Raw genomic sequence first — 21,112 nt, forward strand, 5'->3', positions numbered from 1 at the left:
GAAGGGAATGGGTATGGCTGGATGAAGGATGTGATTTTATATTTTTGCATAAGCATCAATGTTATACAGTGGTCCCTCAACATACGATGGTAATCCATTCCAAATGAACCATCGTTTGTTGAAATCATTGCATGTTGAGGGATCCATGCAATGTTAAATATAGGACGTTATACTCACCTGTCCCCGCCGTCACCACTGCCCTGGATGTCGCCATCCTTCGCTGTCGCCGCGTCCCCGGGGTGTCCCCGCCGCTTTGGAACGTCTCTGTCAGCTGGGATCGTTGTTCCTCATCACCGCCATAACGTCACTACGCACACCGCTCCTATTGGATGACGGGACGGCGTGCGTGGCAATGTGATGACGACAATGGAGAACGAAGAGGACGTTCCTGAGCGCCACGGACATGTAAGTAACTATCACCGGAGCTCACGGGGCACCGTAAACGGCTATCCGGCGGCAACAGAAGCAGTCTGCGCTGCCGGATAGCCGTTTATGCGATGGCCCCGACATACAAAAGCATCGTATGTTGATGCTGCCTTCAACATGCGATCGCAGGCCATCACATGTTGAAATTATAGTATGTCGGGGACATCGTAGGTCGGGGGTTCACTGTATTGTTCTAGGAATGTATCTAACCCTGTTTTGAAACTTTCAACTGTTCCTGCTGTGACCAGTTCCTGAGGTAGACTGTTCCATAAATACACAGTTCTTATGGTAAAGAAGGCATGTCGCCCTTGAGACTAAACCTTTTCTTCTCCAGATGGAGGGAGTGCCCTCTTTTGCTTTGAGGGGGTTTAACCTGGAACAGTTTTTCCCCATATTTTTGGGCCATTTATATCCCCCCTTAAACGTCTCTTGTCAAGACTAAACAAATGTAATTCTACTAACCTTTCGTCATAGCTAAGATGTTCCATACCCCTTTTTAGTTTAGTCGCACGTCTCTGCACCCTTTCCAGCTCCACAACATCCCTTTTATGAACAGGTGGCCAAAACTGAACAGCATTTCCCAGGTGAGGCCGTACCAATGCTTTATAAAGAGTATTATGTCCCTGTCCCTCGAGTCCATGCCTCTACATGATAAAATCCTGCTCGCCTTAGAAGCAGCTGCCTGATACTGCATGCTATTCTGTAGTCTATGATCTACAAGTACACCCAGATCCTTCTCTACCAGTGACTCTCCCAGTTTAACCCCCCCCCCCCCCGCAAGACATATGATGAATGCAGATATTTAGTACCGGATGCATAACTACATTTATCCACATTGAACCTCATATGCCAAGTGAATGCCAAGACACTTAGTCTATTCAAGTCATCTTGTAACTTATACACATCCTCTATAGACTGTACCGTGCTACAAAGCTTGGTGTCATCTGCAAATATAGAAACAGAGCTGCTAATACCATCCTCAATATCATTAATAAAAAAATTAAACAAGAGCGGGCCCAGTACTGAACCTTGGGATACGCCACTAATAACCAGGGATCAATCAGAGCACGAATCATTGACCCCCACACTCTGGGTACGTTCCTTAAGCCAGTTTTCAATCCAGTTACAAACAAAAATTTCCAAACCAAAAGACCTTAACTTAATCAGACGTCTATGAGGGACAGTATCAAATGCTTTTGCAAAATCCAAAGACACTATATCCACAGTCAACCCTCTGGCAAGGCTTCTGCTCACATCTTCATAAAAGCAAATTAGGTTGGTTTGAGAACTTCTATCCTTAGTAAACCCATGCTGGCTATACTATTATCCCCTAAGTATTCCTGTATGTACTCCCTTATAAGTCCTTTAAACTATTTTCCCACAATGCACGTTAAGCTTACAGGTCTATAATTACCTGGGAAAGACCCAGAGTCCTTCTTGAAGATTGGCACCACATTCTCCTTGTGCCAGTCCCTTGGCACAGTACCAGACACCAGAGAATCTCTTAAAATCATGTACAAGGGTACAGAAATTACTGAACTTAGTTCTCTAAGAACTCTTGGGTGTAATCAATCCGGTCCTGGAGATTTACTTACATTTACTTTACCTAATTTACCTTGGACCATATCTACATTAAGCCAGTTCAGTACATGATGAGTTACGAGCACAGGCCCGGCCTATGTCAGCTCCTCCTTCTTCCTTTGTATATAAAGAACTAAAGAACCCATTCAGTAGCTTTGCCTTCTCTTGATCACCAGTGACCACCTCCCCATTATCATTATTAAGGGGTCCTACACATGCTCTGTCATTGGATTTTTTGCATTTATATATATAAAAAAAAAAAATGTAGGGTTTGTTTTGCTTCTTTGGCCACCAGTCTCTCATTTAGAATTTTTGCTGTTTTTATTAAATTTTTACAGATTTTATTAAGCTCTTTGTAATGTTTAAATGCAATTTTTGTTGTTGTTTATTGCTCTTTTAACATCAGTTGTCAGCCATGTATGATTAAGTTTTAACCTTTTAAGAACGCAGGGCGTACCTGTACACCCTGCACCCGGTCCTGGTGTTTAAAACGGGGTCACACCGTGACTCCGCATCACACCGAGTCGATCCCAGCTGCTGTTGATAGCCAGGACCCTGGGCTAATAGCGTGGCACAGATCGTTTTGCCACGTGCTATTAACCCTTCAGACGCGGTGATCAACTTTGATAGAAAACGAAAGTGAAAGCATCCGGGCAGCTCAGTCGGGCTGATCGGGACTATCGTGATAAAATCATGATGTCCCAATCAGCTAGGACGAGAGCGGAGGCCCCCTTACCTTGCTCCGTCGCGTCCGATCGGCGTTTGATTGCTCCAAGCCTGAGTTACAGGCTTGAGCAATCAACCCCCTATTACGCTGATCCATGCAAAGCTATGGCTTTGCAGGGATCAGGGTAAAAGATCAGTGTGTGCAGTGTTATAGCCCCCTATGGGTTATGAGTTAATAAAGGTAATTTATCCCCTTCCCTAATAAAAGTTTGAATCACCTCCCTTTCCCCATAAAAAAAAACTGTATCGATAAAAATAAACATGTGGTATCGCTGCGTGTGTAAATGTCCGAACTATAAAAATATATTGTTCATTAAACCTCACGGTCAATGGCGTACGCGCAAAAAAATTCCAAAGTCCAAAATAGCGTATTTTTGGTCACTATCATAAAAAAATGAATAAAAAGCGATTAAAAAGTCTGATCAATGCAAAAATGGTACCGATAAAAACACGGCAAACAAAAAATTAGCCCTCATACCGGCCAGTACGCGGAAAAATTAAAAAGTTATATGGGTCAGAAGATGACAGTTTTAAACGTATACATTTTCCTCTATGTAGTTATGATTTTTTTCAGAAGTACGACAAAATCAAACCTATATAAGTAGGGTATGATTTTAACCATATGGACCTACAGAATAAAGATAAGGTGTTATTTTTACCATAAAATGCACTGTGTAGAAACGGAAGCCCCCAAAAGTTACAAAATGAAATTTTTTCTTAATTTTTGTCGCACAATGAATTTATTTTCCGTTTCACCGTGGATTTTTTGGTAAAATGACTAATGTCACTGCAAAGAAGAATTGGTGGCGCAAAAAATAAGCTATCATATGGAATTTTATGTGCAAAATTAAAAGCGTTATGATTTTTAGAAGGTGATGAGGGAAAAATAAAAATGCAAAAATGGAAAATCACTGAGTCCTTAAGGGGTTAACTCCTTAACGACGAAGGACGTATATTTACGTCCTCCGACGGCTCCCGTGATATGCCGCGGGGTCACGTCATATCGGGTCGGTCCCGGCGGCCATCAAGTGCCGGGACCCACGGCTAATACAGGACATCACCGATTTCGGTGATGCCCTGTATGAAAGGGGTTATCCAGGAAAAAACGCTTTTTTATATATCAACTGGCTCCAGAAAGTTAAACAGATTAGTAAATTACTTCTATTAAAAAATCTTAATTCTTTCAGTACTTATGAGCTTCTGAAGTTAAGGTTGTTCTTTTCTGTCTAAGTGCTCTCTGATGACAGTTGTCTAGGGAAACGCCCAGTTTAGAAGCAAATCCCCATAGCAAACAATTTTTAAACTGGGCGTTTACCGAGACACGTGTCATCAGAGAGCACTTAGACTGAAAAGAACAACCTTAACTTCAGAAGCTCATAAGTACTGAAAGGGTTATGTTTTTTTAATAGAAGTAATTTACAAATCTGTTTAACTTTCTGGAGCCAGTTGATATATAAAAAAAATTTTTTTCCTGGAATACCCCTTTAACCCTTCAGACACGGCGATCAAAGCTGACCGCCGCATCTGAAGCGAAAGTAAAACTATCCCGGCTCAGTCGGGCTGTTCGGGACTGCCGTGGTGAAATCGCGGCGTCCCGAACAGCTTACAGGACACCGGGAGGGACCTTACCTGCCTCCTCGGTGTCCGATCGGCGAATGACTGAGATCCAGGCAGGAGCAGTCAAGCACCGATAACACTGATCACAGGCGTTAATACATGCCAGTGATCTGTGTAAAAGATCAGTGTATGTAATGTTATAGGCCCCTATGGGAGCTATAACATTGCAAAAAAAAAGTTTAAAAAAAAGTGTTAATAAAGATCAATTAACCACATGGAGAAGAAGAAAAGTCGGCACTGCCGCACTCACGATTCTGCCGGAGTATACTGGATCACTGCACCTTCACGTCCAGCTGCCACAAATCCGGTGCTCAGTCCGCCATAAGCATAAGCGTAGGAAACTTGGAAAAAGAGATCGCAGACGGCACTCACGGAAACAGCAAGAAGTTTTATTCGGGATCGCTGGTCCACGCAACAACAACGACAGGTAAGTCGACCGGTTTCGCGCTACACAGAGCGCTTACACGTGACCTCTAAAGAGAGGTCACGTGTAAGCGCTCTGTGTAGCGCGAAACCGGTCGACTTACCTGTCGTTGTTGTTGCGTGGACCAGCAATCCCGAATAAAACTTCTTGCTGTTTCCGTGAGTGCCGTCTGCGATCTCTTTTTCCAAAAGATCAATTAACCCCTTCCCTAATAAAAGTTTGAATCACCCCCCTTTTCCCATTAAAAAAAATATAACAGTTTAAATAAAAATTTAAATAAACATATGTGGTATCGCCGCGTGCGTAAATGTCTGAACTATAAGAATATATTGTTAATTAAACCGCACGGTCAATGGCGTACACGTAAAAAAATTCAAAAGTCCAAAAAAGCTTTTTTTTGGTCACTTGTTGTACCATTAAAAAATGAATAAAAAGTTATCAAAAAGTCAGATCAAAACAAAAATGGCACCGATAAAAACTTCAGATCACGGTGCAAAAAATTAGCCCTCATACCGCCCTGTACGTGGAAAAATAAAAAAGTTATAGGGGGTCAGAAGAGGACATTTTTAAACGTATAAATTTTCCTGCATGTAGTTATGATTTTTTCCAGAAGTACGCCAAAATTAAAACAATATAAGTAGGGTATCATTTTAACCGTATGGACCTACAGAATAATGATAAGGTGTAATTTTTACCAAAATATGCACTGCGTAGAAACGGAAGCCCCCAAAAGTTACAAAATTTTTTCTTCGATTTTGTCGTACAATGATTTTTTTTCCGTTTCGCCGTGGATTTTTGGGTAAAATTACTAACGTCACTGCAAAGTAGAATTGGTGGTGCAAAAAATAAGCCATAATATGGATTTTTAGGTGGAAAATTGAAAGGGTTATGATTTTTAAAAGGTAAGGAGGAAAAAACAAAAATGCAAAAACTGAAAAACCCTGTGTCCTTAAGGGGTTAATTGTTTATACTTGTTCCCCTTAGGAATATATGTAGCTGTATATTTATTCAGTGTTGATTTGAAAACTTCCCATTTATCATCAGTATTTGACAACAGTTCCTCCCAGTCTATGCCCTGTAGTGAAGCTCTTAGCCGAGGGAAATTTGCCTTTTTAAAATTATATGTTTTTGCCCTCCCAACTTGTCTCTATTTCCTACACTTTAAGGCAAAAATAACTATATTGTGGTCACTATTACCAAGGTTTTCGCACACAGTTACATTACCAACCAGCTCTGCGTTGTTAGAAACTACCAGATCCAACAGAGCATCACTTTGGCCATAAATTATCCTACAATAAATTTATGAATTGTCTCCCCTTTATAGTCTTAGCCAAACCCTGACCCCAATCTATATCTGAATAGTTAAAATCCCCAATTATTACCACTGTACTGGTCCGGGCAGCCCTCTCTATTAGTGTATGCAGCTGACTTTCTATCTCCTCAGTTATGTTTCCCTCCTTTTGTAATTCTACCCACAGTGATTCCACCTCCTCAGAATCATCACACACTATGGCATCGTTCACACTGACTTTCATACCACTTCTAACATACAGACTCCACCACCTTTTCTGTTCATTCTATCTTTGCGAAACAATGTAAACCCCTGCAGATTAACGGCCCAGTCATGCGAGGAGTCCAGCCATGTCTCAGTGACCCCAACTATATCAATATGTTCCTCCAGTATCAAGGCCTCCAGCTCCCCCATTTTATTTGCTAGGCTTCTGGCATTTGTGAGCATACACTTTACATTTAGTTTTACGCATTCAATCTCACTAATGGGATTCTTTGAGTTATTGGGGCCAATGGGATTTTTTGAGGAGCTATTGGGGCTACATTTATTTGGGCTACATTTATTTTCACAGCTGGTTTGTAACACATGGTCTCCTCTCCACCCACCATAGGTGAACTCAGCCTAAATCTTGACAGATCTGATGCCACAACTGATGACAAGTTGTCATCAGTTGTATGTCATCCGGCAACCATTGTTTTTCTACGGCGAACAGGGGAACACAGCAAACTGCGTTCCCCTGTCCGGTGCTCTCCGGCTTGCCCAACCATTTGGCGTCAAAATTGAAAAGCTGGATGATTGTGAACTGTCCCATTCAAATGAATGGGATCAGTTCTAGCATCAGTTTCCCTCCGGTGCACGTCGGAGGGAAACTGTGCCGGACATATGTGAACCCAGCCTTACTGCTCCTTTCCTGCAACAACCACCAGGCCACAATCAGACTGTGGTAGGCACTGTATTCGAAGAACTTCTTGCTATTTAGCTGCTATTAAATATACCCGTAACAAATGTGTTAAATTGTATTTTTCAAGTCTTGATGTTAATACAACTATAACCCTGTACCTCCTTTTTATCCTGTTCTTATCCATACCATTATGTATGGATACAAAATAACCCTGTAAATAACTAACTGGTTGTGAATTATGTAACAGCTCATCTAGGTAAGATGATTTCATTTAATTGTTTCAGACATGATTCATCAAATAAGTCAAAGATGTTATATTATAAATTCATTAAGATTCTTTCCCTTTCTGAATGTTTCCCTACTCAAATAAACACAGCGAAAATATGTAATCATTTGCTGGATGAGTTATAATAAAAGTGGATGAAGTCCATTGAACTGTAGCCAAAAAAACATTTGTCAAACTGCATCATTTTCTTTCTAGAAAGTTAAATAAATTGAAGTAATACCATCATCTTAACCCTTTAAGGACTCAGCGTTTTTCCGTTTTTGCATTTTCATTTTTTCCTCATAACCTTCTAAAAATCATAACGCTTTAAATTTTGCACATAAAATTCCATATGATGGCTTATTTTTTGCGCCACCAATTCTACTTTGCAGTGACATCAGTCATTTTACCAAAAAATTCACGCCGAAACAGAAAAAAAATTCATTGTGCGACAAAATTGAAGAAAAAAATTAATTTTGTAAATTTTGGGGGCTTCCGTTTCTACGAAGTGCATTTTCCGGTAAAAATGACACCTTATCTTTATTCTGTAGGTCCGTACAGTTAAAATGATACCCTACTTATATAGGTTTGATTTTGTCGTACTTTAAAAAAAAAAATCATAACTACATGCAGGAAACTGTATAAGTTTAAAATTGTCATCTTCTGACCCCTATAACTTTTTGATTTTTCCGCATATGGGCCGGTATGTGGGATAATTTTTTCTGCACCGTGTCCTGAAGTTTTTATCGGTATCATTTTAGCATTGATCTGACTTTTTGATCACTTTTTATTAATTTTTTTATGATATAATAAGTGACAAAAAAAAAGCTATTTTGGACTTTGGAAATTTTTTGCTCGTACGCCATTGACCATACGGTTTAATTAACAATATATTTTTATAGTTCAGACATTTACGCACGCGGAGATACCACATATGTTTATTTTCATTTTTATTTTTTTTTATGGGAAAAGGGGGGTGGTTCAAACTTTTATTAGGGAAGGGGTTAAATGACCTTTGTTAACTTTTTTTTCACTTTTTTTTTTGCAGTGTTATAGCTCCCATAGGGGGCTATAACACTGCACACACTAATCTTTTACCCTGATCCCTGCAAAGCCATAGCTTTGCATGGATCAGCGAGATAGGGGCTCGATTGCTCAAGCCTGTAGCTCAGGCTTGGAGCAATCAAACGCCGATCGGATGTGACGGAGCAAGGTAAGGGGACCTCCGCTCGCGTCCTAGCTGATCGGGACATCGCGATTTTATCGCGATAGTCCCAATCAGCCCGACTGAGCTGCCAGGAAGCGTTTACTTTCATTTTCAGCGCGGCGACCAACTTTGTTCGCCGCGTCTGAAGGGTTAATAGCGTGCGGCACAGCGATCAGTGCCGCGTGCTGTTATCCCAGGGTCCCGGCTATGAATAGCAGTTGGGACCGACCCGATGTGATCCCGTTTTGACCCCGTTTTAAACACCGGGATCGGGTACAGGGCGTATAGGTACGCCCTGCGTCCTTAAGAGGTTAATGGGGGAGATTTATCAAAACCTGTCCATAGGAAAAGTTGCCCAGTTGCCCATAGCGACCAATCAGATCGCTTCTTTCATTTTGCAGAGGCCTTGTTAAAAATGAAAGAAGAAATCTGATTGGTTGCTATGGGCAACTGGGTAACATTTTCTCTGCACTGGTTTTGATAAATCTCCCCCTATATGATTTACACTGTATTGAGGATCATTACTTAAAGCAGGCATTATGTTGTCAGCAGTGTATTCTTTCTAGAATGAAATGTTCTATAATTTTCCTTTTTACGTTCTGTATTTCAATTTATCAATTTTTTTCAAACTTTTCATAACACCACAAAACAACCTTTATTCACTAATGCAGTAATGCCCCCATCTATAATAATAGAGCAAAATGAGCAAGGTGAGGTTCACATCCATTGGAATAAAAGGATACAAATGCAGTAGGAGGAAACCCTTATGCAGTCTCCTGCTAATTAAAAATGCCTGGGCCGAATGGGTGGAGCGGAGTGCTGGCCATGGAAGAAGGGAAAGACTACAAATGTACTACACAAATAGAGAAACACAGCTGCACATCCACCATTTGTAATTTGATCTACTTGCTTCTCAGCATAATTTCAAAAACTAACAGGTTGTTCGTATAAATTTTGATCAAAAAGTATAAGCCCACTCTCCACGCCAAGGCCGACTAGTCAGAGTGGGTTCCTAACATGACACTGGCGTAGCGCCCAGGCGTTTTTAATTAGCAGGAGACTACATAAGGGTTTCCTCCTAGCATTCTCCCAGCCCTCTGGTAGGGAGCACATGGTAGATTTCACACTGGAGTGGTTCTCTGTGGCAGCCATTGTTTCTGTGATGCTTTGTCTGTGGGGTGGTGTGGCCCAGAGCCAGGGGCTCGGTTGGGCAGTACTGTGGCTGCCTGGCCACTGGGTCGCTCCCCCTGTGGACATGGTGTCTCGGAGGCAGTGGTCGCCGCCCGGTGCTACTCCAGTGTCAGGTTAGGGACCCACTAAGACTAGATGGCCTTGACATGGCGAGTGGGCTTGTACTTTTTGATAAAAATGTATACTAACAACCTGTTAGTTTTTGAAATTATGCTGAGAAGCAAGTAGATCAAAATACAAATTGTGGATGTGCGGCTATGTTTCTCTATTTGTATTGTAAATACCTGTTTACTTACTACTGTATGTACAAATAACTTCCTCCTGAGTGTAATCTTCCCCTCCCTTTAGTCTGCAGGCTTATTATCATCATTAGCAGTAGTAGCACAGTTCAGTGCTTAGAGTAACCCCTGCTTTGCTGTGCTGCTGTTTCTTTAATTTCTGTTCACATGACACCTCACATAGTATGATTTAAATCTTTAATAAGATAACGTTTTGCAAATTACAACATTCATCCTTCCTTACAGCTGACCATATCTATCAACTGTTAGGTTGAAATATATATGATAAGTGTTACAACTAATATATTGCCTGTATTGTAAAGGTCTCCCTTGTTCCTGAGGAGACAACTCTTGTGACTTCCTGCACGTGACAACCAAGTATCTCCCTTCCTGTCCAAGCTATTACACAAACTAAGGGAAAACGTAGACACAAGTGAAGATGCTTTTTTCACTACATCAAACAGAGAGAATTAGCTGCAGTATTGGTTGTATGTTGTATTATCTGATGCCATTTCAACCATAATTAACTTTTCACCAAGTTACATAAAGTGTATTGCATGTCAGACACAGATAGTTCCACTTTATATTTCATTTGCTGTGCATGATGCAGTTTTGGGTGGTCACTGCCATATGGAGGATCACAAAGTTGGTTAAAAAAAACAGAGCAGGATCATACATTTGTTCAGTATCAATTAGTTCATCTCTTTCATGGTTTATCACTGTAATCCCCCCAGCCATATGCATTTCTTTATCTTTCTCTTGTAAATCCTAATGTTGATCACATGTTTAAATACCAGTACTGTGTAAGTTATTCAGTATTGAAGTATGTGTGGTCACAGAATTATCCTGCATCGTATGATTTCTTTATCCTGGGACAGTTTAAAACTGTACTAAATTGATTTAATATCAATGAACTGACATTTCTGGGCAGTGATAATGAATAGAGGTCAGTCCTATAGTTGGATTAAAGGAAGAAAATTTATGGAAAAATTTGTCAGAGACTTATCTGTCCTCTCTCCTGCATCGTGCGTCATGAGCTGCTTGACCTAGCCATAATGATAGCTGTACGCTGAGCACAAGGAAGCAGGTGCGGCTAGAGGAGACCAGGTCAATCAGCTGAGGAATCATTGCTCAAAACGCCTGATTGTGGGCCATTTTAACAAGCGCCATAGACTTGTCACAGACATCTGTAATTATGGTCTTTTCCATCACTAGCATTTATTGTGTTTCTGCATTCCTGGACCCTGACCATCCCTCTTGCCCGCCATTTTGAATCTGTCCCTGACTTTCCTTGTTTGACCCTTGCTTGTATTACTTTGTCTCTGGTTTTGTACTTTGCTGCCCTCAATGTTCTGATGCTCTAGCTTGTTTCTGGTAAACCCTATGTCTATTTGTTATTGACCTGGCCGGTCTGACCCTCCCTTTAGTGCCCCATGCCCATATTAAGTGTAGGGACCATCATCTGTTTGGAGGCAATAGTTAAGGCGGATCATCTAAGTAATTAGGGACAGTGGCTGGGGCTGCACTGTTCCCTAACTTTCATGACAATTTATTACTATAACAAATATTCCTCTTATGATGGCACAGTATCCCACAAGGAACCCTGCAGGGCTTGTGATTCCCCCTGAGAGCAGAAAGAGAGATTTAGCAGATAAAGGAGAAAGTTACACAGCCTGTGGGGCGAAGCTGCACAAGAATCATTGTAGGACTACACTATACTTCAGGCCGTAACTAGGACAAAGTGGCTACCAAGCTACTGAATCTCAGAAATCTGCATCCCATGGTTGGCAATTTCAGCGGCCTTAGGAAAAGAAATAAAGGGACTTGTGTTAAAGCACACCGGCTAGAGTAAAGACTACAAGCTCCAAGTACCCTAGTACTACAGTTTTGTAGATTACCCTGGTTCCTGCCATATCCTGTCTGTCAAACTGTTAAAGAGACTGTGACTTTATGTGTAGAAGATACAATACAGAAATTGGGACTCAGAGTCATGAATATTGGAATCATCTTGATTTATTAGATAAATGTATATATAATAAAATATTCATAAACTTGTGTTCTGTGACTCACAGGGCCCTTGTGGGTCCACATGAACACAATTATAACAATTAATAAATGGTTATTATGATAAAATCAATAACATAGCATATATATATATATATATATATTTAAAATCTGAATAAAAAATAGGGCTAAAAAATATTATAATCCTTTAAAAAAGTGTCCACATATCAATAAAAAGCAGTGAGGTAGTGGTTGTAGAATATGGGCTAGTCTCTCTCAAATAAGGATATTCACAAATGTTTTATATCCAATTGAATAGAGTGTGCCATGTATTCTCTCACTTGAGAGATATATTAGATACAGCGATTGCAGAATTATGTAACTTTGCAGAGTTAGTTTGTCAAAATAGTATCGATTGTCTTTGAGGTGATACACGATCCTGGCTCTCTATGCAGAGAGCCGCTGCTAGAGAAACAGCCTGTCTCAAAGGTATGCAGCGACAATGGTAAACTTTAGTAGTATAGATACTTTATGTGCAGGTATACAGAGTTGGTACCTTCTGTTAGTTGCGCTCGGTCACACGAGCGAGTCCCGATTCCCTGGGCAGAGGGAAGACTCTGCAGTCTCAGGTAAGCAGCAGCAGTGGGCTCAGTCTGTGGATACTGCAGAGTCTTTCCACAGATGGTAGGAGGAAGCCTGCGGCGTCCTCGTGGTTGAGGATTGCACGTACTGTCTTGGATAAATTGACAGACAGCAGTGGATGTTGGGTAACGTTGTATCTGGCAAGAACTTGATATTGTGGCACTTGGATTATAGATGTATGTGGCTGGTATACGGCTGGACACGTTTCAGGTCCCCCTTATGACCTTTCTTCAGCAGCTAAGCATATGTGTAGAAGAGTCAGATATTTCAGTAAACATTTAGCTTTGTTCAAGGTATCCACACGTTTGGATTTTTTACTGTACCTCACCAGGGTGTTCCCCAAAGAAAACTACAACCCCAACCACCTATAGTGCAGCCCGCTATTCACTTTGCCAGTCCAAGAAGCCCTTCTATCATCGTGATCAGTGTGACACAGACCTTGTACAGTGGAAGACTACAAGTCCCAGACTACAATGACAACCTCCTCTGCTTTAGTATATGCACTTCCTCTAGGATGCCGCAATGGAATCTTGAGAACCTAGTCAAATTTGGGGTAGGAGTACACAGTGATGCCATTTACTTGTGTTTGTCCTGAACAATATATAGCTTTGGGAAGCCAATAGCTATAGGAAGGAGATGATAACATTTATATATTCGTGTGTCACATTGCCACCAGTAACAAAACCTTATTCATGCCTTCTCCACTGCAAGTATTTGGACACCAAGGATCATGACAGGAATACCCTAAAGTAGCAAGCCAATTTTCACCATAATACATTTCAGTATCTACAATTCATTATTGCCAATGCTAAGGAAAACTGCGAAGCATCTGTTTTGACATACCTCTTCCCAAACAGGCATTTTCAGAAGACATTCCTGGGGGCCTTTGTTAGGCCTAGCTGTAAAAATTAACCCATCAGTTATGGTGATTATATAGAAAAGGTTTGTGTATGAAAATTAGTGTATAGAAAACTAGGGAGAATATACATGCAGTTTTAAGCAAATCTGTAGACTTTACTTGGATATTTCTTAAATAGGAATTCACCGATACAATTTTATTAATGGGATCCCTACTGACATAAAATATAAGGAAAGCATTTCAGCCTTCTATTGGTGGTGCTGAATACCCATGTGCAGGCTACATGTCTTCAGTAGAAAGATAGGGGGAGATTTATCAAAACCTGTGTAGAAGAAGAGTGGAGCACTTGCCCATAGCAACCAATCAGATCGCTTCTTTCTTTTTCACAGGCCTCTTTAAAAATGAAAGAAGCAGTCTGATTGGTTGTTATGGGCAACTGCACCACTCTTCCTCTACACAGGTTTTTATAATTTCCCCCAAAGTAACCAAACAATTACCTGAAGGTTTCGAATGTGGAGATGCTGCTGCACGGGTTTGGGTGTTTTTTCTTCTAGGCCTCCATTCAGTAGCAATCGGTGCCATTAGTTTCTGCGCACAACATACTAAGAAGGGCCTAGATGTCCCTACTGCTTTAGTTCTGAAACAGCCTCAGGTTCAGGTCCCATTGACAGCAGTGGTGTCCACCCCTTTATAGCAGTAGCAGTGGTGTCCACCCCCTTGACAATTGATGGATAATATTTAATTCTGTTCACCACGGGTGCAGCCACTGTTGGAGCATGAACCTGAGCCCCCCCCATTGAGTACTGAGCAGCAGTGACTTCTCATTTGACAGTCTAGGTCCTTATTAGCATACTGGATGCCAAGCCTTACTGCACCAATTGCTAGTGAATGGGAGTCTATAAAGAAGAAGACAACAGTTTCTATTTATAGGAATTTTCTAGCACTTTTGACACAATTTCCAAGGAGAAGGCAAGGGCAAACAAAGAAATACCCTGTTCATTGCTCCACATCGAGTGCTGCCACCTAACTTCAAGGGGACGTGCCCCACGATGACATCGCCATGCACGTAACACGGAACACTGCAGCCAATCACTTGTTTCAGTGGTCACATACATATGCCAAGTGTATCATTTTACAGTTCCATCTCTGAATTGCTCTCCAAACCGACCATGTGACCAATAAGAATATTTGACCATCATTACAGGAAGAAAATCACAGGGGTAAAGCAGCTTTAGGTTATGTTCACAAATAGCATATACAATGCAGACTTTATGCTATGGATTGAATGCTGAAGATTTTCTGATTCAGATTTTATGTTATGTTCAATAATTTATTTATATTGGCTTATTTTTCTAGTATAATAAAATATAACAAAGTCTGCAGCAGTGTATATGCTTCAGGTGTCACTTTCAAAAACTGGCATACAGGGAAGTGCATAGAAAATAGGTGGCATACCTCTTCTGCTCTGATACACCCTGAAGCTCCCATTGAATTCAATGGGAAATTAAGGGCTGTGCCGCCCTCTCCTATGTTCACATGCCCAACATACCAGGTGCCTGTTGGATAATGAGACTAATAGCAAACGCTCATGAATTTTGTGTGGAATAAGTTTCAATTCTAGAAGATAAAGTCATTTCTTCTCTACTAAATGCTGTCTTTTTTAACTGTAAATCATTGCCAATGCATTGGCGCAAAACCTGCTTGTCCAGAACTAACTAAGCACTTTTGGTGACCCTAACTATAAAAGTGGCCTATCACCAAACACTCAACAAAACAAACTTTAAAGGTGTCATCTCTCTAGAAGGAATGAAATAGAAAAAGAAAACAACACCTTATGTAATAATTATTGATACTTCATCTTAACAGAGAATCCTTGGATCATTATCGTGTAGCGCTACTTCAATGCCACATTTTCTCTGCTTTCCACTGTGTTTATACAGGTTCCTTGCATCGGATACAGGCCAAGACACTGACTACTTGAAGCCCAAGATCCAGTTGTACCCCAAGAGAGGGGTGATATGCATATACAAGGTGCATTGCAGGTGAGAGTCCATTGCACTTGGGGTCTCAAATTCTTAAATGATTATTGATAATAAACAACAATAAAAATGTAAACAATAAATGTTACATAAAAAGCAAGATGCATTTTGGGAGGTTTATCTCCCTTCCTCAGTTGTAAATTCCCAACTGAGGAAGGAAGATTCCCTCCCAAAACATGTCTTGCTTTAAATGTATTAATAAAAAGTATTGATACTTTATCTCAATGGGGCATCCTTTTGGATCATTATTGGGTAGGGCCACTTAAGGGCTACATTTTTATAATCTCCATCTCAGGGTCATGTTCTTCTCAATCTGACTAGCAGACTAGCTCTCAGATAATTGTAACACTCAGTAACCAGCTGATTTTGTACCTGGGCTCGTCTGAAAACCTGCCATGGAAGCGGAATAAAAGCCCCACGGCCCTCCGGCCACCATTTCTGTGACTGTCTCACAGATTCTAGCAACATCATCATTACTTTTGTAAATGCTATACTCCTTAAACTTTGCAGTACAGAGCAGCAGTTTATACATAAGCAAGTTTCTGCTATGAGACAAACCACTGAATGATGTAAAGAAAACCCGAATGGTATGGCGTGCACACAAGCCGCCGTTCTTTCACTTTGCCTCATTAGCATTTTTGTGACATGCTAACTTAGTGGTGACTTAAGGGCTTACCACAGATTTGACCTACAACCTTTACATTCATAGCAGTGCCAGAATACCCCAGACACAGCCTCTGTCATTCCCAGTGAAGTAACTGATTGAACCTCAAATACACAAAAACAAGTTTGGAGCAGATGATTCTACATATCTTGTTACGTTTAACTGCAATAACATGTACTGGGACTGCAGTGTTTGCCCAGTAATATTTAGGGATTCCATGGAAATGATCAAACATGCATTACAGAGCTTGTCTGTTGTTTTGCTATGTGACCAGCCTAAACAAGTTTTCTATATTCCAAACTATTTCATTATGTTAGTCTGTCCTCCTGGAAAGACATACCAAAATATATTAAACAAATAAACTAGAATACACTCAGAATATTTAATAAAGCTATTTCTAAATAGAAACAAGGGATTGTAAATAGTAGCATGCACTGTAGAGGGAGAGCTCCACAGCAATATGCCCCCCCCCCCCCCTGTACACACCCTATTAGCCATAGTCCCCTATCTTTCTGCATAAGCTAAATAGTGATGAGCGGCAGAGGCCATATTCGAATTCGCGATTCAGTTCTGTCAACTGAACAAAGACGTATGGCACTACAGGATAACATAACAAAGTGGGTTTTAATGGAACCACATTTTAAGAAAATGGTCATGATGAAGGAGGTTTGGAAACTTAGAGTAATAGTAGTGAGAGACTTGAGTTGAACAGAGACTTTGAGGCAGGAAAAAGTAGCAAGTGAAGATAAATTGTGAAGACAGGCGGCTCAACCACTGATCCAGATATATCATACATTTTAAGATTGGACTTAAGATACACCAGTACTGATCATATTCAGCCATGTGAGACTGATTAAGATTTGGAGAACATTGTATTTTCTGAACTGCTAAAAGATGTGATGTTTTTCCTTGGAGATTTGAAGTCGAAGCCTATAGATACAGAAATGTTAATATGAATTTTAAAGGGGTTCTCCGTTTTGGACGACAGTCTACCTACATTGTAGAAGGATCCCTTCAACTCCACTATCAACTGCAAATACTTAACTTGCAACCTGGAGAAGATCTATGATTTCAGATCACAGCAAAGTGATTGTGCGGTGCCGATAACAGCCATGGAAACTAGAGGCCATCATAAATACCTGACCCCTGCAAAGTAAAAACTGAAATTTGCTTAGGTAAGACTGTTTGTAAGTTTTTGCTTACCCACAAAAGTTGCACAAAAAAATGCATAGGCGCATGTGTGACTTGATAAATGTCCCCTTTGGTTCTCAGGATATGGCAATGCATAAATATATTTTTTCTTTTAGCAAAAAAAAATTGTTTTTATATTAAAGGTCTGCGATCTAGTCAAGTAGCGCACAAGGGTTACCTATGGCATATTTCTAAAAACTTCAGATTTAGGGGAACAAAGATTGAATTGCATTTATTTGTCAACACCTTCTGTGCTACATACAAAATGGAAAACTGAATATTTGCCAAAAAATAAAAAATCATTCTCCCGCTACTCTCGTTAAAAAACAACGAAGCTTGACAGACCCCATAATAGTAAATGGGATCTGTCGGGGCCCCTTTGTTGCCCGTTGTGCCCCGGCCATTGTGCCTCGGCCGTTTTCCGACAGGGAACAACAGCAGTGTGAGAGGGGCCTTGTTGCGTCTTGTTTTATTCGTCTATAATAAGTTGCTAATGACAATACCTTTCAGTTGATATAACATTGGAAATGTTAACTGTTGGGGAAAATGTGGATCAGACTTTTTGGATTTCAACATGCTGATCCAATCTTCAAAAGTGTCTGGCAATGGATTGTCACCCACAGCTTTATTAAATTGACTGGACTTTATAGTAAGGTTGGAGAAGATAGCTTATTTGGCATACCGCTATGGTATATGTATATAACCAATAGTCCCATTGGACCTATAACTTGTATATTTCTCAATGCTTGCATCATAGCAGGTCCAGACTCCTGCAAAAACCTCCTGCAATATGGAGGGCTCTATGCAAATACATTTACACCAAGAAAAAAAATAGAGCTACATACTCCAATATGTATTAAAAGGACAAATGGTTATTGGTGCTGGGTTGTATGCTGTAAATACAATACACACTATAGTAGTTTTGGGGGAGTATACTCAGGATGAAAAGTCCGTGAGCAGTAATCCCATCCATTAGTTGTCTGCCAATAACCTCTTGTTTCCATGTAACTATTCCATAATGCCTACATGATAATAATGCAATGTTGGCCAGCGGCATGTAATCTTATGTGCACTCACCCATGATGTGATGCTACCAATGCGACCCTGGACCCCTACAAAATGCTGTTTCGCTCCTTCCTCATGGGCTCAGGGTCGCATTGGTAGCATCACATCATGGGTGAGTGCACATAAGATTACATGCCGCTGGCCAACATTGCATTATTATCATGTAGGCATTATGGAATAGTTACATGGAAACAAGAGGTTACTGGCAGGTAACTAATGGAGGGAATTACTACCCACTGTGTTTTTACTAAGCCTGTAGTAACCTTGTTGTGTAACCAGGGCGGGCCTTTGGGGTGTGCAAGCTGTGCGTACGCACAGGGTGCCATAGCAACAGGGGCGCCGGGCGGCCGACACAACTCGCAGTGTAACAGACCGGTGTGAGGTGAGATTTTCAAACCATTGCAAAAGTCGGACCGCTCCTCCCATCCGCTCCCCAAAGTTTTCTGAAGCAAGAGCAGGGAGGAGCGAGGACAGAGCCCGAGGTCGCACGACTGCATGAGTTAATTAAGCCATGCCCCCTTATCTCCCCCTCCCAGAGGATGAAGGTCACACGTCTGCATGAGATAATTAAGCCACGCCCCCTTTTCTCCCCCTCCTGGAGGATGAAGGACGCAGCTCTGCATTAGACAAGAAGACACAGCAGGTGGAGAGAGAGGACGTACACAGCTCCCTCCCCTCCCCCTGCTCTGTCTATAGAGGACCTAACTTACCACGGGGAAAACACAGAGCAGGGGGAGGGGAGAGAGGACGTACGTGCACAGCTCCTCACCTCCCTAATGACTTTTATGTGTGAAGGAGGACATACTGCACTGCACAGGCTGGGGATAAGGGGGGGGGACATACTTTACTGCATGGGCTGGGGATAAGGGAGGGGACATCGCAGCATGAAAGCTGGGGATGATTTCTGTGTGTGAAGGAGACATATTACACAGGCTGGGGATGTATAGACTGCAGGGGAATAAATATCATACTGGGGATGATTTGTATGTGGGGGGGGGGTGGACTCCTGAATGACACATGCTGGGAGTTGTAGTCCCTGTTATGTGTGTGTATAACAGTGTTTCCCAACCAGGGAATGCTAATAGTAGTTTTGCAACACCTGTAGGAACCCTGGTTGGGAAAAACTGGTGTATGAACTACAACTCCCAGTGTTTGCTGTTACAAATTTTTTTTTCCTCTTTGTGTATGTTTATGGGATAATGGGGGGGGGGGGCACCACAAGGTTAGCTCGCACAGGGCGCCTGAACACCTAAGGCTGGCCCTGTGTGTAAAATATATTGACTTTTCATCCTGAGTACACTCCCCGAAAACAACTGTATTTACACTACCCTGTTGTTTTTTATTGGTTTGTCATTGTTTGTAATACCTCTCATGATATTTTTAAAGATGATTAATAAACATTTGTACTTTTAATACATATTGGAGTATGTAGCTCTATTTTTTCTTGGTGTACATGTTATAAGTATGTGCAACTTCACACCAGGCAGCAACTTGTCATGAAATGTACAACAATATCTTCTATCTTTATTAGGGTACGTTCACACATGCATATTTTTTGCTGTAGATCTGCTGCAGATTTACTGCTGCAGATTTTGTTGCCTATTGAAGTCAATTAGCAGCAAAATCTGCTGAAGCAAATCTGCAGCAGATCACACTAAGGGTATGTTCACATGTGTGTATTTTGCTGCAAGTTTTCAGCTCCTGATTTTCCTACTCATTAAAATCAATGGACAGGAAAATCAGCAGCAGAAAATCTGCAGCAGTAAATGCAGCAAAAAAATGCACATGTGAACCTACCCTTAGTATAGGTATCAATGTATTCAGCAAGGCAATATTCAAAATTGGAGCTGTCATGCTATAAAACATAGTCCTAGCATATCTGAGGGGTTCAACTACAGCTGTTGCCCAGCCTCTAAATAGTCTGGTCAAGTAAATGTAGATTGCTAGTTCCCAACAAATACCCCACTACCTTACACCATGCACCTGCCTCCCCCAGCAATTCCAGACTCCATATACATCCCTATCCTTTAGCAACTAACACTATTAAAGGGGTACTCCATGACATCACGATACTCCGTCCCCTGCATCGCCCGTCATCAGCCACAGAGTGATCCTAGCTCTGTGCACCTGAGAAAAAGGGGGTGCTGTAGGAGAGATCGCGGAGGTCCTGCCGCTGGGGACAAGATGTCTAGTGGTGGAGTACCCCTTTAAAGGAACGATAGATGGGGGTCCTTTGTTCTATCGATCAGACCCCATTGATCTAACATTTATCACCTTTATGTGTAGTCCATGGAAAGTCTTAAAGAACAATTATTGCACAATGAAAACTGAAGTTCCTGGGACTTGTCCCTGTTTCTAATTGGACACAGCTTGTATATGGTTTCAACTGTGAGAAAATATGTTTCTATGTGCAGATGGGCCCAATGATAGCAAAGCATGGAATGCAAAAATATTGCCACGTTTAATAAAAATAGTATTAAGCAATGTCATTTTTCTTCTGTGCTATTTGATCCTGCTCACTTCTTTTTGTGTTCACTGACATGTAAGTAGTATCCCAAGACAACTAGGATTGGATAAATAATATTTTTTTTCTTGCAAATAATTTGTATATCACTGAATAATAATAATATATTTATTATAATAATAATAATTATTCCTATAAGTTAGCTATCTAGTTAAAAAGACTTCCAGATATAAATTAAGACTAACAGATTTTCTTATAAAAATAAATTAAGTCATTA

At 41.0% G+C, this 21,112-nt stretch overlaps 1 protein-coding gene across 1 annotated transcript in view; it reads right to left on the bottom strand.

Moving 5' to 3' along the window:
* Positions 1-21,112, bottom strand: part of FBLN7 (fibulin 7) — a 117,178-nt gene that overhangs the window by 60,099 nt on the left and 35,967 nt on the right. The window lies entirely within an intron of this gene.

The sequence above is a fragment of the Hyla sarda genome, chromosome 3 (genome assembly GCF_029499605.1).
Source record: "Hyla sarda isolate aHylSar1 chromosome 3, aHylSar1.hap1, whole genome shotgun sequence".
Taxonomy (NCBI): Eukaryota; Metazoa; Chordata; class Amphibia; order Anura; family Hylidae; genus Hyla; species Hyla sarda.